General features: G+C 44.9%; 1 protein-coding gene across 1 annotated transcript in view; it reads right to left on the bottom strand.

Annotated features, from left to right (window-relative positions):
- foxp1b (forkhead box P1b) overlaps window positions 1–27941 on the bottom strand; it is a 172696-nt gene that overhangs the window by 107729 nt on the left and 37026 nt on the right. The window contains 2 exon segments of the mRNA XM_048253985.1: window positions 8330–8396; window positions 27116–27164. The gene's annotated coding sequence lies outside the window, so the exon portion shown is untranslated.

Below are 27941 nucleotides of genomic sequence, written 5' to 3'. Positions count from 1 at the left end.
AACCTGCCAGACAGCAAATGACCGAAATTTAAACAGATGTGTCCAGATACACATGTATATTATATAAGTGTATTTGCTAAGCCATCTTTCTCACATGAGACATGAGAGCTGACCTTCCGCATTCCTAAGGTTCAAAGGTCGCTCTCAGGAAGATCGGAAAAGGGCACTCAGCATGCACATGAGGATTTTGGGATGGGGGTGAGGCTAGTCCTGTCGACACCTCCTCATCATCATCCAAAAACATAGTTCAGATGCAAGATACAAAAAAGACAAAAAAACATATACACACATATTTCAAAATAGATTGAATCCAACTCATCCAGTTCAGCATATGTTATAAATATCTATTTAAATACACTATTATACGATAACAAAAAAAAATGCCTCTATTTAAAAAAACACCTTTTGTCAGTTGAGGCACTAATTGCTCTACTGCAGTGTGTGTGAGAGGGCTTCCCAAAGGTGGTCCAGGTTCAGAGGGCAGAGCCAGGTTATGTCTTATAAAGCAGTCCACACACACACACACACACACACACACACACACACACACACACACACACACACACACACACACAGGCCCCATTTAGTGTCACATACCACTAAACAAGGCTGACGGACAGCTCACCAAACAACCCCCTACACCCATCCACCCAGACCCACAGACACACACGCACACGCGCGCACACACACACACAAACGCACACACACACGCACACACACACACGCACACACGCACACACGCACACACACACCCGCACAGATTGATTGATAGAAATGGAGGGGAGAGTGTTTGTGTGTGGCAAAGGAGAAGGGAGACAACAGGAAGGAGCACACAAGAAACACACAAAAGAAAAAGAGGAAGAAGTGAGACAGAGAGGCAGACAAAGACACAGAGAGAGAGAGAGAGAGAGAGAGAGAGAGAGGGAGAGAGAGAGAGCGACACCCTGACAAACACGGAGAGTGACGGAGCGTGTGGCCACAGACACAAACACCACACGAGACAAATACACATCAAGAGAGCACGCCAGACACAGAACTGAGAGTGCTTTCAATCCTTCTGTTTTTCAAGTCACACAACAGAGAACAGTACACATTCAAAGAGAACGCATAAGAGTGAGAGAGAGAGAGAGAGAGAGCAAGAAAAAGAGAGAGAGCGAGAGAAAGAGAGAGAGAAATGAAAAGGCAGATATGACACACAGAGCTCGGGCGGTAAAACGGCTGTCTGAATACCACGTATAGGGCTCCAGGAGCAGGCAGCATGGCGTCCGCTAGGCCCTGGCCGCTCTGAACACTGGGCCTTTTACAAAGCCGTGGCATTTGTTTCTTATTGTCTAAGTGGCAGTTAAAAGCTGTTCCCTTAGTGGGGCCTCCCGTCTCCACTCCTCTCCAGCCTGGGCAGCTTTCACGGGGAGGTAACCATATTAGGACGTGTATGGTAAAGTAAACAATAACATAGTTGCAATGAAATGGAAATTTTTCAGCTAATGGTGTTTGTCATTCCTGTTTTCGGCCCTCTGTACGGCTCGCCGTTCTCTTTTTTTCTCACTCCCATAAGCAGAGCATGAGAGAGAGAGAGAGAAAGAGAAAGAAAGAGTGAGAGAGAGGCATGGAGGGGTAAAAAAGTGAGGGAGTTAAAGAAGGAGGGAGAGAGAGATACAGAGAGAGACTGTTTACGCAAAACAACACGAGGAGCCAAGAATCGGCAAAAATTTGCAGTAAATAAACAAACCTTCAAAATACTTTTTTGAGCTCGTTCCCTGATACTTAAAATAAACTCACATTCAAAAACACAGACATGCCCTCTTCTAGCCCCCTTTTAATAGACAGGAGTTCAATTTTGTGTGCATCGTTTATCTGTCCAACCATAATTCAAGACTTCAAATATTTTAGCAGTGGAATTTATTAGCTGACTCCAAAGAAAGGAAGCGATCCGGGAGGGACTCATTGGTCTGCGATGTATGAAGTGTTTCTGAGGGGACACATGATGGAAGCCGTGTAGCTGGCCAACTCCGAAGTTCAATAATAAAAACATATCCAAGGTCCTACTGCCTGGCTAAATGGGAGGACTCTCATCACTCTGTCATTTGAACCGCTTTCATTTGATAATAATGTGATGTGAAATACCGGTAACAGGAAAGGCATACTGTGGTGACTGTGGTGCTGTGTCTGTGTGCTTTTCACTTCTTCAGGTCTTGTTTGGAGTTTTCGGAGAGTGTGTTCTTGTTTTTGTCTGCTCCTGGACGGCGTATGCTGAAGCGTAATCACCTCAGTGAAGGAACTATTATTATGATTTACCATTCCCTACTCCCTAGTAGTCACTGATAGCTAAAAACATATTTTATAATCTAGGCCTCTATATGCTCAAGGGAAGTCTATCTGCATTCTTTGACATCACCTAGTCAAGACGAAAATAAATTAATTTAAACAGTCATAAACTACCCTTACCCTTAAGTTAAGCATTAACTGAGTGATTCACAACTCACCTTTGTCTCCTGATCGATTATACAAACCAAGGAAGAATAAAAGTTTAACTTCACCCCTCTGTGTATAGAGTGTATAAATCTTCTTTTTTTTAAAGAGAACTTCATCTATGTGAGAACCTCTCACTGTCCTCATACAGCAGAGAGTGTGCCCCAAACCAGCCAGCAACCCCCCCCCCACACACACACACACACACACACTGCCCCGTCTCCACCCCCCCTCTACCACCAATATCCGCTCCCGCTGAAGCTCTCAGGTCTAAAAATGCGAGCTGTTTATTTACATAACGCTAAAGCCCATTCCATTAAGTAGCTTCACCAGGTGTTTCGTCCGTAAAAGGGATTTGTTTCCTCAAATAAATGGCGAGGCAAAAGCACTGCCAAAATGATATTGACCATGACGAGAATTCCGCAAACGTCAAATACGTAAAAATAAACTCAGAGCCTAATTGCTATACAGCGGTTTATTATTTGGGCTTTCGGACTATTTTCCACCTAGATCAAAATCCGGAAAAAACAAAAGAAAGAAGTAAGAAAGTGAAATATAGTAGAGAAACAAAAGTGCCCTGTGCCTTTTTTGAATTCTAGCGCTCTGTTATCAAAGTGCCATGTTAAATGTGCTTCTGTATTGTCACTGAAACTTAGAAAGCCAAACGCGAGCACACATGCATGTATCTAAAATTACTCTGACACTTAAAGCCACTGCCCATGTTCAGTGTTTGCCCTTTGAATAATCCAGGCATCGCACAGTCAGGCATCCAACCCCACTCTGAACTGTGGTTTGTGCCACTGACAGCTTTCTTTCCCTCACTCTGACTGACATGCCTGCTGGCTGGTAGAACAGCCCTCGAGCTGGCACTCTTGTCAATCAAACCCAACACTCTGTCACTTGGCCCCTCTGACAGCCACACAGCCACACACACACACCAACACACAGCCACACACACACACCAACACACACACACACACACACACCCCAGACAAAAGGATTACATGCAAAAGAGTGTTAAAGGCTAGAGTGCTTAAATCAACAGAAAATTAAAGCCTGTTCTTGACTGACAGAACTATTACAGCTATGTGCTAAAGATGTACAACAAAAACTGTAAGATGAATATAATAAAATCCAGTGATGGGCAAGCTAAGCTACAAGCTACTCTATTAAAGGAGAAATACGGTGATTTCGGTAGGAAAAAACCCCGAAAACAATCAGTTTTACCTAGCTCGACAGTTAGAGCTCCCAGGCAGCTACAGTGCTACACTATGGTAGCCTGGCCTCGGCCTGCCTACGTACTTCCGCTCGATTTCTTTTCCCTACAGTACTCCGTCTGGAATAGGTTGATTCGCGCTCGTTTACTTCGGAGGTTGGGCAGCCGAACCAACCAGCGAACAGAGGGCGTCCCTGAGAGCGATTACGTTACACAGGAATGGTGTTTCAATTACTACGTCCCCGCCCCCGAAGCAGACCGCTTGGAATACATCAATGTAGGGAGCGAAAAGGGCTTAATGTTAATAAAAGGCGCAAATAAGGTTGGTGTGAGTTATTTTAGCTCTTTCTAGTTTAGCCTATTAACAGTGTCACGAACGAAGTCACAGTGGAGTAGGATGTTATATCGTCAGCTAAACTTTAGTCATAGATTTTGTCACTTATAGAAATAGGCTACGAACGTACCCGAGTCAAACTTTAGTTTAGTAGGCTACATGGTCGCGTCAAAATCGCTATTTTTCAAACACTAAGAAGGCTCAACATAACATGAAACTTTGATCGAAGCATCATCAGTGTCTCTACATATGAACTCGAGCATTAAGAACATTGTTCGTGTACACATAATTTACTAAAAAGAACGGTTTTGGACAACCCACTCTTTGCAAGATGGCAAGATGGCAGCGAGCAGAAAAAACAAGTGAGATGTTAAAAACTTTTCTTTTAGTAAACTCTGTGTACACCAACAATGTTCTCAATGCTCAAGTTTATGTGTAGAGACACTGATGATACTTCGATCAAGGTTTCATGTTGTGTCGAGCCTTCGTAGTGTTTGAAAAATAGCGATTTTGACGCGATTGTATGAAAAAAGTAGTGGCCCTATAGGATTCCCATTCAAAAGGTCATTTCACCCGAAAACGACAACGCATACAAGCTTAAAAGTGGCGCTTTGGACGTACTTATGCATTTATATGAAAGTTTCACTTGGGTACATTCACAAAACACTATATGATGCATTTTGGCAAGAGTTACACAGATGAAACGTGTGACTGTTTGCTGATAAGATGCACCCGTGCTTGTTATGGGCGTGATGCAGAGAAACTTCTCTGTATGACGAAACGGCGGTTGTTATGATTGGTTCAAAGCATTTCAAAGGAACTCCAATGATTTTAAACCTCAAACTGTGCCCTCCCACCCGGAAATAAACGTACGCCTATGGATCTAGGCCAGACTCTATGCGAAGTCAAAATTGCTGGATTTCTCCTTTAATATGGGGCATATCGTTCCTTAAAGATGACCTAATAAAGCTGAATAGATGCTATGGAGGCCCTGTGTGAAAGCTGTGAGTGGAGGCCCTGTGTTGGTGTTTATGTGTGTGTGTGTGTGTGTGTGTGTGTGTGTGTGTGTGTGTGTGTGTGTGTGTGTGTGTGTGTGTATGTCTCCTCTCAGACTCTCAGCCTGCATCTGCCATCAGATAAGCCAGGGGGGGGCAGGGCCAGGTGAGAGGGCTTAGTGTGGGAGCTCGCTGCGTAACCTCTGATCGAGATCTCCCTGGCCGATAGCCGCCTGGGTGGGTGGCACACTCCTGGGAGGCTTGCTGTAGCTTATGGCATCGTAAACCAAACACAGATTTTGTTGTTTTGTAAAGAGGGTGTGTGTGTGTGTGTGTGTGTGTGTGGGGGTTGTATACATAAATCAAGAAAGAGGCAACGGAAGCCCAGAGCAGTCGTCCCACCCCATGCGTTTCATGGCAAGCAGTGCTCAGGTTGAGAGGAGGGAGGGAATAAAAGAGAGAGAGGGAGAGAGATAGGGAGAGAGAGGGAGAGAGAAAGAAAGAGCGCATACTACGGGAGTTACAGTGCATGAAAATCGCGGTGACAAAAGTGCTGGTGGCAGAAACGTTTAACTTTCTTGTTAGCAATCTCCCCTGTGCGGCACTTAAGCGACAGCAGCAAGTTGTTTATTATGTTCTGCACTGGGCAAAAGCGATTAAGGCAACTCTCAAGAATCAAAGTGTTACAAATGCATGGAAACACAGCCAGCTGTAAATGCCATGGAATTAGAAGCTTACAAACCCCTAATACTAATACGTAGCAATTTTCAGCTCGAAGCTGATATAAAGAAATTACTTTTTTTGTACGCAATAAATGCCCTCAGACAAAATATTTCACGGCAGTTGGGGGGTGGAAGGGGCCCCAAACATACAGCTATATGCGACCTTCCTTTTTGCTCTTGCAACGCATGAATTTGCTTGTTTGTGTCTAATACCACTGTAAAATGCAGACCAACAGAAGTCAGTTAAACAGCTCGGGGGTAAAAATCATCTCGGCTGTGATCTTCTGAGGCGTTCTAATTCACTGCATGCTGGTTCGAGTCAGCGGCCGACTGTTCTTGTGATAGTGTGTGTATTCGCCACTGTTGTGTGTGGCTTGAAGGAAATTTCAATCTGGCTTTTAAAAAGAGTGGTGCGAGAGAGTGGCTGTGTACCAAAGTGGTCGAGAGAACGGGCTGAGGAAGTCGAAGAGGCGCAGAGAGAGAGAGAGAGAGAGAGAGTTCTGGCATCACGGGGTCGAGTGGAAGCACATCAAATGTGGAGCGGTGGAGCTGGGGCAGAGAGAGGAGAAACCAGGCAGGCCTACCCCTTCACCCACCCCCGTCCAACACACACACACACACACACACACACACAAAACCCACCCTCCAGGCCTTTGCACTCAACACTAACAGTTTGTCTGGAGTGCAGCTACGCTATCTGGCTAAGCGCCACCCTAAACGCAATCAAACCCTCTTTTAGGCTTATTTTCCTGCTAATCCCTAAACAAATAAAGAGAAGGAGAACATATGCATATAGTATACATGAGCATGCCTGCATGCGCACCCCCCTTACACACACACACACACTCTCACACACTCTCTCTCACACACACACACACACACACACACACACACAGAGAACACACACACACAACCATGTAAAGAGAGTGCAACGACACCAGGCCTGTACACTCTCACATTTAAAGTCTATCACACTTGAGGCTGGCTTTACGCGGGGGAAGCACGTTAATCCTGTAAGCTGCCACAGGGATTTCTGTATTAGAGATGCAATCAAAATCGCATTGGAAAGTTGTGTCAATGATTAGGCTGATTTGGCCACATTAACATTAATTACACAATCACTCGAGCGCTATCAGGCCCATCCCGCATCTGGGTTCAGCAGGCAGCTGTGCCGCACAGAAGAGATTTTTTTTTTTCTTTGTTGAGAGTATGCGGAGAATGCGTTGGGGATAAATACAAATTTGTTATTTCACCATCACCACCAACCATTCCTCGCAGGTTTTTTTTTCTCCCTCCTGTTCCTTGCCTCTGTCTTTTTTGTTCTTTCTGTGTACAAAAAAAAAAAAATGTCTCTCCCACCATAACTACTGTGGAATTCCACAGAAGCGCAGAGAGGAGCGTGTTAGCATGCAAAGGTGACCAGGAGCAGCCGTAACGCTCACTTCCTCTGCCAACGAGAGAAAGAGAGAGAGAGAGGGAAAGAGAGAGAGAGAGAGAGAGAAGCGGGAGACCTCGCCAGCCACGGAGTGCAGGTAGTGATTTATGGCGCTGTGTCTTAACTGGACAAAAGGAGCCCCTTCCCCTGCTGTCACTGGCCCCGACGGCCCTCCGCAACGCTTCATTGTTATCGGCCATGTTAGGAGGAACACATAAGGGCCTTGTATGTAAATTCCACTCTCCTTGTCGGGTACAGTGGAGCTTCCAATTATGAGGACCACACTGACGATGCAAGCGTGTGTGTGTTTTGTGTGGAAATACATGTATCACATTATGTATGGGCTCTGTTCATTCATGGATGACTCTTGTGAGTTAGAACCAGGTACTATGTCCGAGTATGCTGGGCATCTGCTGCTGTGAGGCTGTGTTTAGGACACTGGCCAGTTTGGCTGCAGTGGGGAAAGGGGGTCAATCAGGGTTCGCGCACGGGGCAACGAGGAAGGATCAACACGAGATATGGCTGCTCTCTGAAGCCCAGTCTTTTTTATGTGAAGGAGACCCCATACCCTCTCCTGCGTGTTACGACATGACCAGGTGTGTGTGTGCGTGTGTGCGTGCGTGCGAGCGTGTGTGTGCGTGCGTGCGTGTGTGTGTGTGTGTGTGTGTGTGTGCAACTGACTGGACAGCCTTCGAAAACCTGGATATGTCTGTGAAGTCTGTCAACAGAGCAAACTATTTTACTAATGATGCTAGTAGAAAAGTAGCATAGCGGTTCTATTAGAATTTAGCCTTCAAAAAAGGGATGTTTTCTTTCAGCTTAGCAATTCTTATTAAATCTGAAAGGTTAGAACGTATGGGTCATGGGACAGTCTATTAAGACCTGCTGTTGGGCCTGCACAATTTTCAGTGTAGATACTGCACTAAACTGTCCCAAAAAATACAATTACAATGTCAACATGGAAGAAGTATTTAGACTTTTCAGGGGCAGCAAACCTTGAGGGAGGCAAAATGATATTCTCAGATGAGTAGACATTCACAAACAAGAAGAAGAAGAGAAAAAAAAAAAACTGAAGACAATCCAGTTATTCACTAACCCATTTCAATGCAACACGCAAAGCACACCAAAAATGGCTCTCTAATGGATGACAGTGTTTACCTTCTCCAAGGACTGCCTTGTTTAAAGCAATCTTCCGTCTCAGCTTAACAAGTTCAGCCTCCTTGCCCTGCAAACAGCACACAGCGAAATTAGCAGAGGTAATTAAATAATCATGGCCACTGTCTGCAACAATCTCTTCTAAATAAGTGAAACAGCAATATTATCGTTAGGGGGGCTCAAACAGTTTGCCAGCTACACATTAGAGTCATCCTGACACTTTATTAATGACCAGTGAGGAGAACTGATTCAGCATAACCTGAGTGTACAGAGAGCAGGTGTTCCTCCTGAGCAGTAATTTGTAACAGTGCCTTCACGGATCTCAAGAGTACAAATGTGTGAAAAGCCTTCAGAGCCTGCAGATGTAGCAGGGGAGAGCAGAGAGGAGGAAGTCATCTTTCAGAACCGCTACAGGAGAGTCAGAACAGAGGAGCTATCTACAGTAGTACAGTAGCTCAACACAGTAGAGCAGTGGCAGCACTTAAAGGCTTCAGCATTGATTATACTCGCTGGAGGACGCGCACATAGCCAGCTGCAGACACCTCAGAGGCCTAGTTATTATGATAATTATACTTAGTTACGTGTACTGGGCAGTCTGCTTGGAGACTGGCCATACGCACTTGGTGCCTTTGTTGTGTAGCGGCAAGGAAATGACCAGGTTCTAACCAAACAGAGGCCACCAACACGGTTGCAGAGGCTTTGGCAGCAGGGTAAGAACACTAGCTACTCTCTTCAGGGTACATGAGGCGGTGTGACATTGGAGGCTTATCATATTCGAGCTGTGCTGAGGACAGCACTTTTATTTCAGACCCTCTCACTCTCTCACTCACTCATAACAGGCCTGTTTGAAGACCAGTCAGTTGGGCCACTGTGGTATTGTTGGTGGAGGTCAAGGGAGCTCCATTAGTGCAATCTAACATACAGTACACACTATTGCAAATCATAACACCCCCCCCCCATACACTCAAACACACACACACACACACTCACACACACACACAGAGAGAGAGAGACATACACACAGAGACATACACAAAACAAAGTGAAACAGAAAAATAAAAGAACCTAAACCTTGTTTTTATGGTAAACAGATGAGTGCCAACAGGGCAATATCTCACTTGCATTTGAATAAAAGCATTAGAGGGTGGCCAAATATTACCAATAATATACACACACATGCACGCCAGCGTCATCGCCAGCGTACACACACACGCACGCCAGCGTTCTCACTCTGTTCTCACACTTTTTCCTCCTTTTGCATTTTGACAGTCAAAATTGTGGCCAAGCTCATCGGCAGGCTGCAAACATTTAACCACAGCTCAATATCACACAGGACACTGAGAAACTATCAAGCATGTGCATGCCCACCTCTCCATTAATTATGTATCAAACGTCCTTGTTAGAAACAAAAAAAAGAAAAAAACAGTGGTCAGTATTATATTTTGACTGGACATGGAGAACCACCACTCCACCACACACACACCTCCAAGCATTAGAGGGTGGGCTACTACCAATAATATACACACATGCACGCTTAGCACACGCTTGAGAAACTATCAAGCATGTGCATGCCCACCTCTCCATTAATTATGTATCAAAGCGTCCTTGTTACAAAAAACAGTGGTCAGTATTATATTTTGCTGGACATGGAGAACCACCCTGTTTCACACTTTTTCCTCCTTTTGCATTTTGACAGCGTTCTCACTCTGTTCTCACACTTTTTCCTCCTTTTTTTGCATTTTGGTCAAAATTGTGGCAAAAGCTCATCGGCGGGCTGCAAACATTTAACCACAGCCTAATATCACACAGGACACTTGAGAAACTATCCAGCATGTGCATGCCCACCTCTCCATTAATTATGTATCAAACGTCCTTTGTTAGAAACAAAAAAAAAAAAACAGTGGTCAGTATTATATTTTGACTGGACATGGAGAACCACCACTCCACCACACACACACACTCCAACACACACACAAAGAAAATGGAGAACGGCCGTTTTCCTATTATCCACATTCATTAGCCTTCAATTAACATATCATCAATGCCACCATAAATCAATAGTGACTGGTGACAAATGACAAATATTTTCATTTTAAACACCTAAACATCATTAATTCAAATCACCTGCAAAGCGCCTTGGGAGCTAAATGAGTTTACCACAAAACGCAGCACATCCATTTAGATGAATGCTCCGCGTCGCTAATGAGGGGAAGTGTTTGCATCAGGCAGGAATGGAGAGGAGGTGGAGCAGAAGAAGGTGGAGGAGGAGGAGGAGGAGGAGGAGGAGGTGCAGAACAAGGGAAAGGATGGAAGAAAACAAAAGAACTGGGACAAAACAGCTGCACATCTCTCTCTCTCTCTCTCTAATGCATGTCTTGTAATACCTAAATAGATAATTGTCTCCATTTCAGAGCTGCATATCAGTGTGGCGGAGCTGTTTAAAGTGGTGGGGGCTGGCGGAGCATGCAGGGCGGCTAAATAAGCCCCCGCAGCCCCCACCCGCTGGCCGCCAGCCACTCCGCTGCACATTCCGCCGCCGCAACTCTCCAGGAGCAAAACGAGGCCTAGCTGTGATGATTACCCAGAAGTCTGTGGGACAGAGCGTGTCAAAATGCAACACTTACAAAAAAAAACAAAAAAAAGAGGAGGTTTCCTTGCTAACTGCCATACTGCTGGGCTGGCTCCTTTGAATGTGGCAAGGAAATCAAGACAGGACTTCTGGCCATCTTCCCTTTCCTCCTAAATGATGGTGCCATGAGTGGACCTGCTCACCTTCTAATGAGAGTTCTGAAAAGCTGGCATATCTATACCATAACACTGGCAACATATGAAGTGGAGCATAGCGGAATACATACCATCATACCATCAGCTCATTATATTGAATTCTGACCCTGCTGTGATATCAATTACAGGAAAGGAGAAGTGATTTCAACATGGGTTGTGATTTGACACACTTCACAGTTTCAAGTTAGAATATCCAATGTTATAAGTGCTTAATGGCTGACAAGAAACCAAACTATTGAAGGGGAAGAGGGGCGGGGCTACACCACACTTACAGAAATGATCAACCAATCCAGTCCTTCCATTTCCCCCTCCTTCATTCTGTGAAACCATGAATGCTGGCAAAGCAAACACGCACGCTACAATATGAACACGCTTCTCTCATTTAAATGTTTTTTTTTTTTTTTTTTAAAACCCAAAAAAACCACGAGAGGCTACTCCTCTTTTTGTACACCCAACACAGAAGGTCAGAGGTCAGCCCTCCGCAGTGGCATCCTCTCACACACCTCACACGTTCGCCGAGGACTCACAGTTTTTTTTGTTTTTTTTTTTTCCCCCTGAGGGATCACACATGCAAAAATATGAATTCCTACTCCACTGAAAGGCATCAAATCCCAACAAAGGCACACATCCACTCCGCACGCCTCTTCAGTCCATCTAATGGACCAGCTCTTTACTCACTTCACACCGTGTCCAAATAGAGAAATGGAGAGGAGGGGAGAAAGGGAAGGGCCCCATGAATATTTACCACAAAGTAAAGTTATTCCATTAATTACCCGCCCGCGTGCTTCATACGATATTGGTGGCTACTTTTGTACTGGCCCCGGTAATGAACTTCCACACGTCATTACCATATTAATTACGGCGACTCAACGGCTGTCAATAGGACAGGCCTGGTTTTTTTTGTTTTTTTGTTTTCTGTCTGTGTCCTGAGAGCCACAAGGCAGGAGTGCTCAGCACAGTTCACGCCATGTCAACAGCCTGGACACTTTATCTGCCATTTATCATAGTAGGCTGCTATACAGACAACAAGTAGAAGGAAAAATACACAGAGAGACACACACACACACACACACACACACACTGTGTAACTAACACACACATACATACACACACACACACACACACACACACACACACACACACACACACACACACACACACACACACACATACATACAGCAAGGCAATTGATTCTTGTTTTGTTTTGTTTTGTTGATTTTTTATTTGCTGTAAAAGTGCTAGGAAGTGAACATTTTTGAAAAAGCCTTGAACATGCTGGCGTGGGCGCTGGGATCACACAGTGATATCTATATTCAGTCCATTTGTGTTTGTGTTCAGGGTGTGTGCACAAGAGATTTTCCAAGTCACTGTCTGCGTCCTGAAATACAGGAAAATGTAACGCGTGACTCACCCAAACACAAGACCAGCTGTTTACGGACGGCCAAACAAAAGGGCTGACTCCAAAAAACTTTTGGAGCTTAGCTTTATTAAGACAGCCTAGTTCAAATGAAAAATCAAACGATGTCTCATAAAACAGCTTCAAAAAAAGAGAGTGAGCGAGAGAGAGAGAGAGAGAGAGAGAGAGAGCGCAACACAGCCAACCCAACCCACCCCACACTCATAAAAAAAAAAATGACTGGCAGGGGGCTGACATTATGTCTTACACCCACGCAAACTGTAAACAATAGCATGTTTGAAAAAAAAAAAATGAAATGAAAAGAACAGAGGAAAAAAACAACACACAAACACACACCAATTAAAGGCAACTTCTCTCAGACCCTGCTTTGCCGAGGAGATCTGTGCGGCTGAAGAGAGAGAGGGAAAAAAAAGGCGAGGGGGAAACCGGGCAGTCTGCTGAATGTCAGCTTGTCTGATCCTTGAGATTTTTTGGACCTGCCCTCACGTTCTGCTGAGCTAAGAACAAAGTACACAAGAGTCCACACAGAGAGCTTTGCCGCCTTAAGACCAAGGAAGTGGAATTTCACTTCTAACCCAAAACAAACAACGCAGTGCATTTCTTTACACTATTGAAATGGGAACAGGCTACAGTGTTCCCCTTGCCTGGGGCAAGTCAAAAAGAGGGAGAGAGAGAGAGAGAGAGAGAGGGAGGGAGGGAGAAAGAGGGAGGGAGAGAGAGAGAGAGAGAGAGAGAGAGAGAATGGCTTCAACTCGCCTTTCATTCGGATTCCAGCAAAGTAATCCTGAAGACAAAATACAAATTTCAAAAACTGTGTAACAGAACACATGTGTGTGTTTTGAGATTTCCAAATTAGAATTAAACTTTTACTCAATGAAAAAAGGGTACAGGGAAAACTGAAAATTGTTCTGATTCACACCTGAATATAACCCTACTACACACAGGTTCAAAGTCCCACAGCATAAAACAATACAAAACCCCGAGCTCATGGTTATAACAAAGACTAAGCTTTCTGGCAATACTATGCAATTGTATTTTTATGGCCAAGTCCTTTTCCACCCTGTCAAACAGGAGGACTGTCAATTCTCTCCAGCGAGATCTCGTTTCCACCTTCAGCGGTCTCCATGGCAGTCTCCTAACCTGCCACAGATCCAGGACGCTATTAATATCAGCAAGCCGCACGTTTCATTTCCCTGGACGAAGACGGAGCGGCAAGAGCAAGAGGAGGAAAAATCTGCTCTGGTCTCATCAAAGCAGATTCACCACTCACCCTTAACACACACACACACACACACACACACACTTTCTCAACAACCCATACCACACCAGAGCACATGTGCATGCACACACACACACACAGCCACATTAAGTCCACTTCTTTACATCCTGTGTGTATTAGTGAGAAGTAGTGTGTGTGTGTGTGTGTGTGTGTGTGTGTGTGTGTGTGTGTGTGTGTGGGTGTGTGTGTGTGGGTGTGTGTGTGTACTGTGGCAGGAGCTGAATGAGGTAGGCAGTCAGCGCAGATCCTGCAGCTATTTCAAACTCTCCAATGAGGCTCAGCCATAGCAGAACAGTGAGCACACTAGCAGTCCACGCACTGAAAGGCTAAGAAGGGAGGAGAGAGGCACACAGACAGAGAGGAAGAGTGAGAGAGAGAGAATTTGAGTGTGAGGGGGAATGAGAGAGGGAGAGACAGAGTGCAGGAGAGAAAACGAGAGAGAGAGAGAGAGAGAGAGAGAGGAAGCAGAGCAAGGGAGACAATGAACAAAGTCTTTAAAGACTTACCAGCGAACAGTGGACGAGTCTCATTACATGAATGGCTATTCTCCAGCCTGAGCCAGCGAGGGGGTGGAAAAACACACACACACACCAAACGGCGGCACGGTACGACAGTCGCGCTATTTCACAACTCCTAAAACTGGAGTAGAGGCACTCGTGCGACAGCAGATGTGTGCTGTAGGTGCTTTTTCAGTCCGTCTGTCGGTGAACTACGGCTCGAGCTGCACTGTGTGAGTGAGTAAGTGAGTGTGAGTGAGTGTGTGTGTTCTGAGGGACTGGAGGTATGTGGTCTAAACACAACAAAAGCCGGTGACTTGTGCTAGATTAAATATGCAGGAAGGGGCCCCTTTGCATAAACACAAACACTCAGCAAATGAGGCTTTGGCACAAAGCAGACGCCTGCTGTGAGCCCCTACCTGTCCTGGACAGTTTCTACTTCTTTACCTTTTTTTATTCTCACTCATTTTTTCATTATGTTTTTCTATCTATCTTTCTTTCTTTTTCTGTCATTCTCGCAATAAGGAGCTCTAAGAATATTGAGGCCTGGAAACCACGCACACAGTTTACTATTTCTATGTTTTTGTTATAGCATTTATTAACATACAAAGCATTTACTAACATTAATATAGTATAGCATTAACTAACATTTATGCACATTAGCCTGTAGTAATATTGTTGACATACCTTTGCCTTGTTTACTTTTAATTTGTGCAACAAACACCTGAAAAACAAAGAGCCAAGTAAACTAACAACAAAGTTAAAACAATTCCATAACCAAGCTGAAATATAAAACCTTTGTGATCTTAACATCTGAAGCCGTCACTTTCCATGATTTACTATAACGGACAAATGTTCAAAGCTCAAGCATTCATATGAGGCTCTGAAAATATTTGCATGCATTAGGAGTGTCAAATGAATTATTCTGTGCGAATGTCTCAGAATGTGTCTGGTGGAAGTCTATTAAGTCGGTCCTTTCCTCTCCATACACACTGTCCCACACTCTTTAACAGACACCTCCTAGTGGATGAACTGGAAATCGTATGAGATTCAACAGAGAGGAGGGAAAAAACCCTCAATAAAGTAATCCTGTGCAGCTACTATTGTCCAAGACTCAGAGTCCATAGACCCCACTCTTTCACCCTCCCTCCACCCCCCCCCTCTCTCTCTCCCTCCTTCTCTCTTGGGAGATGAATGCCGACTGACGACAGGGAGAGACTCCTGGAGAGTGGCTGTCTGAAGCTGCCAGTCTTCATGACTAAAACTTCAAGTGAACCAGAGAGAACAGGAGCCCGAGCCCCGAAGAAAATCTGGAGCCCGGCCTCAGATGCTGAGTGACACATAACTGATGTGCCTAGTCAAAGATGTCATTTTTCCAGCGCCTCGCACCGCGAGCAGGAGGAGAGGAGAGGGGGAGACAGTGAGAGGGAGAGGGAGGGAGAGGGAAAGAGAGAGAGAATGGGGGGGGTAGACCAAGAGCAAGGAAGGGAGAGAGAGTGAAACAAAAAAAGAGAAAGGGGGAGACGGATAGTGAGAAACTAAAGGGAGACGGACAGACACAGAGAGAGAGAAAGAGAGAAAGAGAGAGAGATGAGAACAGAGGAGAGCAGAGACAGGGCAGAGTGCAAGCGAGACGGCTAAAGAGGGAGAGAGAGAGAGAGAGAGAGAGGGGAGAGGGAGAGAGAGAGAGAGAGGGAGAGAGAGAGAGAGAGAGAGAGAGAGAGAGGGAAGAGGGGAGAGGGAAAGTGCAGAGTGCAGAGCACACGGCACAGAGAGCAGAAATGGGACCTCCAGAAAATAAACAGGGTGTAGAGTTTCAAAGGCAGGGGGACACAGGCATTCCATTGTTCAAGCCAATTATCAGTGGAAAATAATAACAGCAGATGGGTCCAGAGCAGCCAGCCACTGCACAGCAGATGAAGGAAATGTGAGAGATGGAGAGAGAGAGAGAGAGAGAGAGAGAGAGCAGGAGAGAAGAGAGGAAAGAAATAGGGGGAAGGGGACAAGGAACTGGCCTAACAGTCCTGCAGCTACACACACACACACACACACACACCAGATGTGAACTTCCTCAAGGACAGTTAAATATGTGCTCTCTGGCCTGAAGTGCCGCAACATGCCTCACATACACCAAACAACCATCCGCCACTTTCAAAACGGAAAATAAACATCAGAAAGTGCAAGAGAGAGAGAGACAGAGAGAGAGAGAGATAGAGATAGAGAGAGAGAGAGAGAGAGAGAAAGAGAGAGAGAGAGAGATAGAGAGAGAGCACACCAGCAGTCGACCCCTCGGAGGATATGTGTGGGAGTGCCCATTATGAGTGGACTGGTTCATGCTGCAGGACTGGAGCTGCACTGCTGGTATAAAATGCAGCTGTGTGCCTTTAAATGAAAAAAAAAAAAATTGGAATTCAACATGTAGGTGACACCGGCGAGGTAAGCAGCGGGATTGGTTTGAAAAACAGGTGAGAGATCTACTAGGCACCTGTCAAAGGAGCCGCAATATTCACACATTCTGTGTGTGTGTATGTGTGTGTGTGTGTGTGTGTGTGTGTGTGTGTGTTTTCCATTAATTCCAGTAATTTCCATTATGTTGCAATTTACACATTTGCACACTACCGTCCCTCCCATCCAGTCCAGGAAGCATATGCAGTACTCCCGGCACACTTTTAGAACATTTTAGAACACTTGCTCATGTCAAATAATTGGCTAATACCTTCCCCACTGCATGCGTTCATGAACTGTCCCCTTTTCAAAATATATATTACATTGGGTTGAATTCCATGCCTCTGCCCTGTCCAAATAGCATTAGTTAAACAACGAGCCAACATGGCTCCGCCAAGCAGCTTTGTGCCTAAAAAGAATGCAGTGTCAAGTCATTTTTTATTGACACTACTTTGTCAGAGAACGAAGACGGCAGTGTAACATAAATAATCGTTCACTAATTGTATATTAATTTGAAGTCATATTGCCAAACCCAATCCGTCATTTTTTATTTACAGTAGTTTCGCGGAGAGCTATGAGGGAAGTGTGAAACAATGTGTAAGATAAATAATCATTCACTAACTAATCAAGGTACCTGTTTGAAATAATCAGGATATTGATCAGGCCACAGGCCGTCTGCCCCCAGGAGGCGTGATGTCAGTGCTTTGCACGTCGCCCATGTCCCACAGCAGGACAGAGAAGGTTCCAGAGGTGCTGGCACAGCAGCACTGGGAGATGTGTGACTGACAGCTCGCCCAGTCCAACGAGGAGCAGGAGAGAGACTCCGCCGCCCTAAAACAAAACCCCAGCGTTTGTGCGTGTGTGTGTGTGTGTTATTGCGTGTACATCTTGTCTAGGGGCGGGCGATAGCCTCGGATAGCGGCACAAAAGATCTGCCCTTCCTTTTCAGAGAGAGAAAAGTTTTCGTTTCATTAACTCAAGACTAAAGCGTAATTATCTCCCCACAGACCTTAATCACCAGCAGATGGATAATGGAACTGAAAGCTCTTTCCACTTCACTCATTCAACTTCTTCTTGGTTAGGGCTGTTTTTTTTTTTCCTTTCATTTTTTCCTCTTCTCCTCCCTTCCCATCCCGATCTCATCCCCCATCCCAACCCAACCCATACCCAGCCTTTTAGATAAGATTAACCAATCAAATAATGGCAACAGATAGCAGCAAGGGGCAGAGGAGAAGAAAAAATACAACTTTTTTCTTTTTAAAAATGGCCTCTGTTGTCAAAGCAACAAAGCCTCTTATGTTATCTCTGGAGACGGTGAACTCTTGCTGCTGGGGGAAAAAGGAACACAAAACACTGTTTCCTTTGCCTCGTCACAGACAGCAGCGCCGACCTCCATTCATGCCTTTTCTGTGTGTTATCCGACAGAGGTGCCCTCGGAGGGGGCACAAGAGAGGGTGAGGGTGAAGGCAGCAGACCAGTGCCACGTCTGCCCCATCGGTTAAGCAGAGAGAGAGAGAGAGAGAGAGACGTTTCTGTGCAATCAACCGTGTTGTAATAATATAAAAAAATATGTATATATATAACAGAGGGTTCCATAATTATTGTATACAGCATCAGGAAGAAACTAAGAGTGCTTGAAGGTGCTCGTAACACCAGCCCCTCTCTGAAGAATTCCATGCACAGAAAGAGCGTGTGAAAGAGAGGAGTGTTTATGCGTGTGTGTGCGAGAGAGGGAGGGAGGGAGGGAGGGAGAAAAAGAAAGAGAGAAACCCTAGATTTAATTAGCTAATAAAAATAATTGCCATTAGCAAAATCTCATCGTAGGGTTTTGAAGCATTCGGCAGGAAGGGGGGTTGGTGTGTGTGTGTGTGTGTGTGTGTGTGTGTGTGTGTGTGTGTGTGTGTGTGTGTGTAAAAAATCGCCTTATTTTGGAGAAGGCCAAAGACAAAGGATTTTTAAAAGCGGAAACTTGCAGGGCAGCAGTCTTTCCGTGCACTGACACGGAGGTCGACTTAATTAGACTATTGTCATTTTAATCAGGCCAGTTTCGCGGCCATCGCTTCCCCTCAAAAGAGCCGGCAGACTTTTAAAAAACGGCACTCGCCAGGGCCTGTGGTCTCGGGCGGAGAGTGCCGACTGGTGCTTTCAGGGGCGCTATGCTTTTAATGAGCCAACGCCAAGGAAACAAAGGCACCCGGAGTATCACCAGGGGAAAGTGCCTACAGCCATGCCTCTGTTCATTTGAAAATAATTTAAATATCAAATATTTGAAATAATTTGCTTCTCCCTAGCTATCAGATACTGAAAAGAGTGAGTCTTTCATGTCGCCTTTATTATGTTCTTTAACAGGAATTAGAATTCTGGGTGAGGAAGGGAGGGGGGGCCCATCAAATGTGATCGCGTTTCATTGAAGTGGCTGGCAATTATTCTCATGTAATGACTTGCTTTCAGACCTCTCTCATTGTCTTATTTACCATTTCATAAACAATTATGCAATGCACACAGAAAAAAGGCTATCTATATGTCATAACAGCTTAAACCAATTGGAAACTACAAACTGCCAGAGAACACTTACCTAGCACACAAACGGTTTGAATGTGAACTTGAAAGTGGTGCATCCTAAAGAAGCAAATAAGACAAGAAACATCACACACACACACACACACACACACACAGCTATAGAAGCAATGCGTTGTTGAATATAAATGAGTTGTGAAAGAGAGAACGTGAAGATCAGGCCACTATTCTCACTACTCAGAAGGGGTCACTCTAACTGCCTAGGCAAATTCATTCAGTTACGCTATCTCCTTAACAAGGTTTTATGATTGTAGCACTCCGTAACCAAAGTCGGTTGGTGGACTTCTGTGGAATATCAACAAGGCCCTCTAATCACAGGCTTGTGGCGAGTCTGTGAGTGTGAAGAGGGAGAGTCCCGTCCAGAAGCACACATTTACACAGCTGAAGGAATGAACAGTTAAATGGGCCTAGAACACTCCAAATGCTCATTTGGAAAAAGAAGAGGAAAAGGTACTGGATGCCTTGATGGGCTAGGACATCCCAGGGATTCATGTTGTCTGGGAGACCATAAACTCATGGAAAGAAGTGGATTTTTTGCGGATGTTTCACACATACTGTATGTAAAAATGTTTCAGATGTACCTTAGGGAGGGAAATAAGTAAGTAAGCAAGTAAAGTAAAGAAAGAAAGAAAGACAAAAAGAAATGGTACATATTTGACCGTCAGTTTCCCCTCTGACTGGGGACAGTCAGACACAATGGGGCATGTGGTCCCTGTCTGCACGAAAGGGTCATCACACCGACCCCAACCTGCTGCCCGGGCCTTCCGTCCACTGGCTCACAGCATAGCCCTGGGACCAGCTACCCTATTCCATCAGTTACAACAAAGACAGAAGCGCTGGATAGCTTCATGCATACTTGCCACCCTCCACCTCCTCCTCCTCTTTCCTCAGCTCTCTCTGCTATATCTATTTATGATTATATTAATAGGTCTATAAGTTAATAGTTTTCAACATTGATGATAAATATTTCAGAGAGTGTTAATATTAATTTGATCAGATCAGATTAACTTCATTCAATAATTCAGGGCATGCAAATCAATTATTCAATACAAAGAATGATCAGCGAATGTTGGGAGACAGCCCGAGCGACCAGCAAGTGCTGGGAACAAATCAAAAATCTTTCAAAACACGATCACCCAAAAAGCCTCGGAGCTGTAAACATCCCACAACTTCCTGATGTGTTAATCTCATCAGATGACAAGTCGGAAATCCGTGACATCTACGGACAGGCAGCTAATTGCTATGGAAACTGCACTGGAAATCTTGCCTCGTTTACAGAGGTTTTACGTGGCACGATCCAGACCGCTCAGCCTGAGGTAGTGGAAACACACAACAGGTCGTTTGGTGTCAATCTAAATCAGGGGTTTGTTATATAAGAGCAACCTGCTGAACAGAAAAACAACAGGATTGAACAGGGTTAGGAGAAGAAGTGGAGGCCCTACCCTCAATACTGGGTGCTAAAGATAATGACTTACTGTTTTTTTTTTTGTTTTATTTTGTTTTGTTCTCTCACAAGTCTCAACATCTTCCTACGCCTAATGGAGTACCAACACAGGCTGGCGCACACCAACAGGAGACACGGGGCTCAGAAGGAAACAAGAACAAAAGAAATGAAATATTTTCCAAAAAAGAAAAGTAAACGAAAGTTACTCAAACTCTCATTTTTCCCCCCAAACATAGTAGGGGTGTCAAGAATGACAACTTTCGGAGCAAATAGGCTGACGCGGTCTCCAAATCAGAATCTTTTTAAAATATACATATTCCCCGAGCCACCATCCCCACCGCCTCCACCACCGCCAAATGATTGGAAATATGACCCATTTGGCTGTGTGCGGCTTTAAAGGCAAATGAATACAGATATTTCATTGAGATGTAAAGTCGAGACAGATAACCAATTAATCAAACTGCTGGACAATGACACCAGCTAAATTTAAACCGTGACAGCGAAAGGGGGGAAAAGGACCCTTCTGCGCTTCTTTTTCCTTCAATTATTCAGCGAGGCTGTTATTACGTAGCATATAGAATTAAAAATCGCTGATTCCACTTAATTACGCCTCTCATTGATACTAACTACAGATGTCACAGCTTGCGCGGGCAATATTTCACCATGTTTAACCCTGTCAAACAGTCCGAGGGACTTCCTCACCTCATCCTTCTTTCTCTTCCTTTCTCTTTTCTTCCTTCCTTTTCTTTTCATCCCTCTTTTTTCTTTTCTTTCTTCCCCACACCCCCCCCCCCACCCCAACCCTCTGATCCTCACAAACTCTCTGCCAAAAGTGTGTTCCTGGCCCAGATAGAGGAGAGACATTGTTTAATTTGGGTGCAACCTGTGCTTCTGAGAGAGGAGATGCAAAATAAACATCAGCTCCTCTCCACTACAATGGCCACCATTGTGTTGAGCTCCACAAGAGAGAGAGACAGTGTTTGGGAAGCGCCAGGCTCACACTGACGGCAAGCAAAGTTGACTTTGACTCATCCATTCCCACACACACACACACACACACACACACACACACACACACACACACACACACACACACACAGAGCAGCTCCTGATGCATGGGTGGGGGAGGAGGGGGGGTTGCGTAGCTCCTCTCATATATTCAGTGAGGCCTACCCAGTGAGGAAACTGTATGTCTGTGTGAAGATCAGCACAACTCATCCCTTAAAAACGCAACAGTTCTCCATATAAAGTGCCCCTGGACATGAAACAGTATGAGGGACACAAGCACACAAACAGAAATATACACACTTAAACGCACACACACACACACACACACACGCGCGCCAAGCACGATGCACACACATGCGCATTACGCATGCGCCGAAACACACACACACACACACACACACACACACCTGCACACACACGCACACACACACACACACACACACACACACACACGCACACACACTGTCCACAATGTAAATTAATGGACACATTTTAGCAAGTTAAAACACAGCAGCAATTGCAGCAGACCACAGGAAGGGAAATCTGCCCGCTTAGGGACAGCAGAGGACAAAGGGCTTTTTCACGCGTGTCACTCGTCAAGTTTCCAATCAGCCCCTGCTGTACACCAAGTCCGTTCCAGGTTATCCAGGGCAACAAATAAGGTTGTATGCAAATCCCCGAGCCAAGCTGCCATCAAATTGTTTTTGATTATTATTTGAATATTGAAATGAGTCACTTTAGATCTAGATATTCGGAGGCTATTTCCATAGGGGTGCATGCAGGAAAAACACACAGGTCCAGAGACACACAAGCACACAAGTAACAGGTGCTATTGTGAGGATGGTGAGGTTGTAGAACAACAGTTGCATGAGTTGATTCAATTCGGTTCCATTTGTTTTGACTATAATCCCCCACCACCCCATCCCCACCGTCAGGCAAATGACACAGGTCCATGAGGGTCCAGTTCCGTACCGCAGCTGGGACAGCAGTACAGCTAGCGCAAACAAGACCAGACTTGGGGAACAAAAGGATTCATGTCTGGACTGCTGAGAGTACCATCATTTTAGAAAAGGAAAAAATAAAACATAATCAACAATCAACTTGTTGATTATGTTTTATTTTACTGTTATTTACTGTTGAGTACACCTACAGTACAGGCACACAGAGACACACACACACACACACACACACACACACACACACACACACACGCAGACAAAAACACACACCACACACACACACACACACACAGAGAGCAAGACACGTACACACCCACATACAGTAATCCTATATCAAGAGACCACATGCCGGCCTTCTCTCTCCCTCCTGTCCTGAGTGTGGGCATGCTGTGGCTAGAAGCGCGCTACGCTGCGCTGGCTGTTCAGTTACGCGCCAACCCACACCATTTGCTTAGCAGCTTGATGAGATCGGCAGATTAGACTACAGTGGACATTGCCAACAAATGCGGCCTGTACGAGCAACGTCTGCTCGTCTCTGCCCTGGACGCACGGCTCCAAACTAGAGTGGCCGTTTTGCATAGAGGAGGACAGAACAAGTGTGGCTTTGATCCTACCATTTCAGAGAGTTATTAGGCGCTCGCGCTCTCTGGCCCTATCTGTCTGTCCATCAGGTTGTGTGTTGACGGACTGACTGCTTGAAAGCTCCTCTTTTCACTACAAACTAACCATGGTGATTGTAATGACCACTGGTCAAAAGGCAAATCAGGCACTTGGTAAACGAACAGGTTCGGACCAGAGTAGTCCTGCCTGTGCCTGCGCACCCACCAAAGCAGGTTGGGAAGATGCCAGGCAATTGGTCAGTACTGGTGGCCACAGGAAAGGGACACGCACCCACCGACCCACCGACACACACACACACCCATCCCACACACAAACACACACACACACCCCACACACAAACACAAACACACACAAACACACACAAACACACACAAACACACCTCAACAGAAGTGATGCAGTCACATCCAGTCAGACACAGAGCAAAAGGGCCACACACAGTGGAGTTGGGCACACAGAGCACTGTACAGTGAAGCAGGTCATTTGCCAGACCTGATCAACAGCTACACAAAAGTCAAGTGCAGCTTTCTAACCCCACTTACATAGACCAGACCAGACAGAAAAAAATGACTCTAGTGTGTATACATGAGTATCTGTATCTGTGTGTGTGGGTGTGATGTTTACTGTATGTGACTGTGTGTGTGTGTTAGAGAGAGAGAGAGAGAGACAGAGACAGAGACAGTGCATAGAAATGTTACTGGAGAGAGGCCTAGAGGCCTTGTATGAGAATGAAAGGGAAGCGCCTTACAGTTCTCTAGAATAGAGGCTAATAAACTACTCTAAGCCTCCCTGGCCCACCTTGAGGTCACCTAACGTTCAGTAATTAGTCCCCAGCAAGAGTCAGGACTGGAAGTCTCTGCTGCCAGCTCACTGAGCACTTTCAGAATTAGCTGGTTAGTTTCACAATGCACCTCGGTGAGAACACAGGCAGCGTTTAGAGTCCAATTTAAGTGCTCTCAGCCGTCAAAGTGAAAACCTTGCTCCACAAGGCTACAAAATCGTAGCCGCAAACGAAGGCCAGTCAGTCACTCATTCTCAACCAATGTTCAATACAGCCCATAAGTGTTGACTTGACTGCAACAGTCAAAGCTTTCGTGTTTATATGGTAAAACAGGAAAGACTACAGGTTTTTAATCACATTAATTACAGCACATATGAATCTGATGAGGAAAGCTCTCAGAAGTGGTGCACAGTTTTAATGAATCCTTCTGTTTGCGATTTCTAATTATCCTTTCCATTAAATCAAGTTACAAATAATCGCTTATGTTGCCGCTCATCCAATTGTAATGGGAATGGATTAGTGTGCTGCTTAACGTGTCCTGTTTGTTAGAGGAGTTTTTGGAAACATTATTGTTCTTCTCCGAGGCTGTTTGTTACATCTAACCGCCATGCATTTTAAACACCATAATGGCAAGCAAATATCCGATTTGCATTCTGTAACATGTTGTTGTCGGAAAAAAAATAGCCGAGATCAATTTCCATAAGCATCATAAGCACAACTGTCTATGTAAATACTTTATTTCTTTATGGGGGTGGGGGAAATAGAGCTCAACTGCTCATTTACATGATCAAATGACACCATTTACATTCATCTTTTCCACTTACTATCAATCCAGCGCTTCACAAGCAGAGCTTTGCAAACACGCCATTCTAAAGGGGATGAGTAAAAAAGATGTTTCTCAGGTGTCTCAACACACTTATGCACCTTATACCTGTGTGCTGTATTTCTGTCTCGTTTAGGCACCTGTTTGCCTTAGCTTATCTTTTTTTTTTCTTTCATGGCCGGACAACATTCACGGCACAGGCCTGAAACTGGCCTGGGAACAGTGTCTTATCCCATTTTCCCCACCATCTATATTCTGTTTACATTCTCTTAGCCCCATATACCCATATGGACTCACAGGGCTGGGGCAACTCCAGAGTCGGATGCTACCTTGCGAGGACACGCGAGATAGCATGGCGGGGGAATTAGCATAGGACTCAAGTGCCAAGTCTGGTGTTGCGGTTCTAAAAGGAGTTTTCTTTTTCGACAAGGGAAACTACACACTCAACGGTTCCGTCTGTCAGAGCTCAGGTGCACTCCAACATGCATCTTGTCCTCGCTTACCACATTATACCCGCCCTTTGTGCAAAGCTACGAAAAAATGAACTCCACCAAAATCATATGACCACTGCTATCATTTCATAGGAACTGCTACAGTAACAGAAAGTGAGTCTTTATTTAGATTTACTGCTCAGCTGCACTAGGTCGAACATTTTCTGGGCACCATTAAAGGGCAAAAATCTGACATGATATGACACAAAGAACAAGAACTTAAGTGTGTTCATTGAAATATCAAAGTGAACTTTGAATACTAATTAAGAGTCCCCATGTGTATCTACCACAGGACAACGTCATAACCTACAAATCCACCTGTGATAGAGAAATCAAGCCATAGGCCATACACATTGCAAAGTTTAAGAGTCTGAAATGGATTTTATGCCTTGGCTAACATTTCCTTTGCTTGGAATTACGTGCTAGACAAGGCTAAGACTGGCCTCCATCTCTGTTTACCGTCTTACTGCCCTGGGCAGCTTATGTTAGCTTACACGACACAGTCAAGTTTTCAGGAGGGCTCTGAATGTATCCGCTGTTCCTTCAGTATCGTCCAGAGTCTAAATCCCACAGCTGTGAGAGTTTGAGCTGCGACAACAAAGTGCAGTTCAAGGTTGAAGGCAGCCGGCTTTCTGTCTCTGGCCCGCTTCCAAGAGCAAGTGAACTCGGCCGGGCCAAAAGGTGAATTCATCTTTAATGGACAGATACAATGCGAGCTGGAGGGAGAGCATCAGCAAATAACATAACAATCTCAGTGAGATTGCTGCTCAAAGGTTAAGTATTCCTACTCTCAAGCTGATGCACATGAAGGAATAAGGCTGTGCTCAGTCCTTAGCAACAGATATACAAAAGTTATAAAAAAGCCACACGCCAACCGAGCTGGCACACATCCCTGTTCCATGTGCTGGGCCCTGGGTTTATCACTCAAGGTCAAAGACGTCTGTTTACAGTACACAAAAAGTTTTGAAATAGTTTGGTGGAGTGGTGTCTGCTGATAGTCACTGTTTGTTTATGGTGTGATTACACAACATACAGGGTGTAAATGGCTTAAGACACCAAGGTCCAGAGATGCACAAACACACACACAAACACACACACACACGTCACTCAGTGCTCAAGGCCACCTTGAGTGTTTGTTAGCGACACATTAGAAAGGACAACAAAAAACAAAAAGAAAAAACATTCAGAGCAGACTAAAATACAGTGAGCCACCAACGTTATAAGCCCAAGACATTCTACAATGGCAACAGGAGTTAATTTGACTAAATATTACAGTTGTACAAAAAAAAAACTGATATCCGCCAAAAAGCAGCTGAAGATGATGTTCAAAGAAGCACATCCAGAGATGGCAAGCTAGTCTTCAACATTTAAAAACATCAACAATTAGAAATTACTTTAAATACAATCAATCATTTAAGATATGTGCCTAACAACCTGCGATATCTACTCCAAGCTAGCAATACAGTGGGTGCCATGAAGGGACATATGCTGACTTTACACTGTGGTTTCCTATCTAATGGTAATGCACCTGCATCATTGAGTAGTTAGTGTGTAGCAGTAGCGGTAGTAGAGTGAGAGATGAAATGGAGAGAGAGGTTAGAAGCAGAGGCAGAGTGTGCCTGCCTGGCAGAAAGCACTGTCTAGTAGGATGAGATTGACACTTACTGTACTGTGATCCCTGGCTCCACAGGATGTGACCACTGGTGTCCTCCGACTAGTGAAAGACACAGCAGGTGAGAGAGAGAGAGAGAGAGAGAGAGAGAGGAGGAGGAGAGATAGACAGACAGATAGAGAGAGCAAGAGAGAGAGAGATAGAGAGAGAGAGGGTGAAAGTGAAAGGCAGGAGGAGAGAAGAAAGAAGAATTAGCCAAGCTCTCTTTTTTCAAATGAGGAAATCCAGCCGGTGGAGGCAGCCAGTCATCAGTGGCAGCCTGCTCCACATAGAGAGAAGCAGAGGAGCAAATCCACTAATTACCCTCCATTCCCCACTATTGTGATCGCTTCATCTCAAGACAATCAAAGCGAGAAGAGGGGGCTGGTTTGAGCCAGACAGACAGAGAAAGAGAGAGGTCACTTTGAAACAATCCCACATTAAAAGGGCTACTAATTCACAAGGCTGGGTTCAGCTTCATTTTCCCCCTGCATGGCGTTTAATATATGGAGGTGCCTTATTTAGCATTTTGGAGGCAAAATTCCCTTGATTACACAAATAATGGCACAACCAGAAAACTGTAATTGAGTTCAAATTGATTCTAGCACTGTTCTAATTGCATTTAAACACTGTTCGTCCCTGACCGTGTATTCACTGCCTCTTAATTACTGGCCTCGGAAGGCAAATCCCTGTGGAGCAGGGATGGGGAAAATAAAAATAGTGTAAGTTTTACGGCACGTTGTTAAAATGACCTATAAACTTTTTTTTTAATTCAGCCCGAAACGAAACCCCCTGAAGAGCAGGCCTGGAGAACGCCGCACGGATCACGGAAATAGCTTG

This window comes from Alosa alosa, chromosome 10 (assembly GCF_017589495.1).
Source record: "Alosa alosa isolate M-15738 ecotype Scorff River chromosome 10, AALO_Geno_1.1, whole genome shotgun sequence".
NCBI classification, from domain to species: Eukaryota; Metazoa; Chordata; class Actinopteri; order Clupeiformes; family Clupeidae; genus Alosa; species Alosa alosa.
The sequence above is the reverse complement of the archived record's forward strand: the minus strand, read 5'-3'. Positions and strand labels throughout refer to the sequence as shown.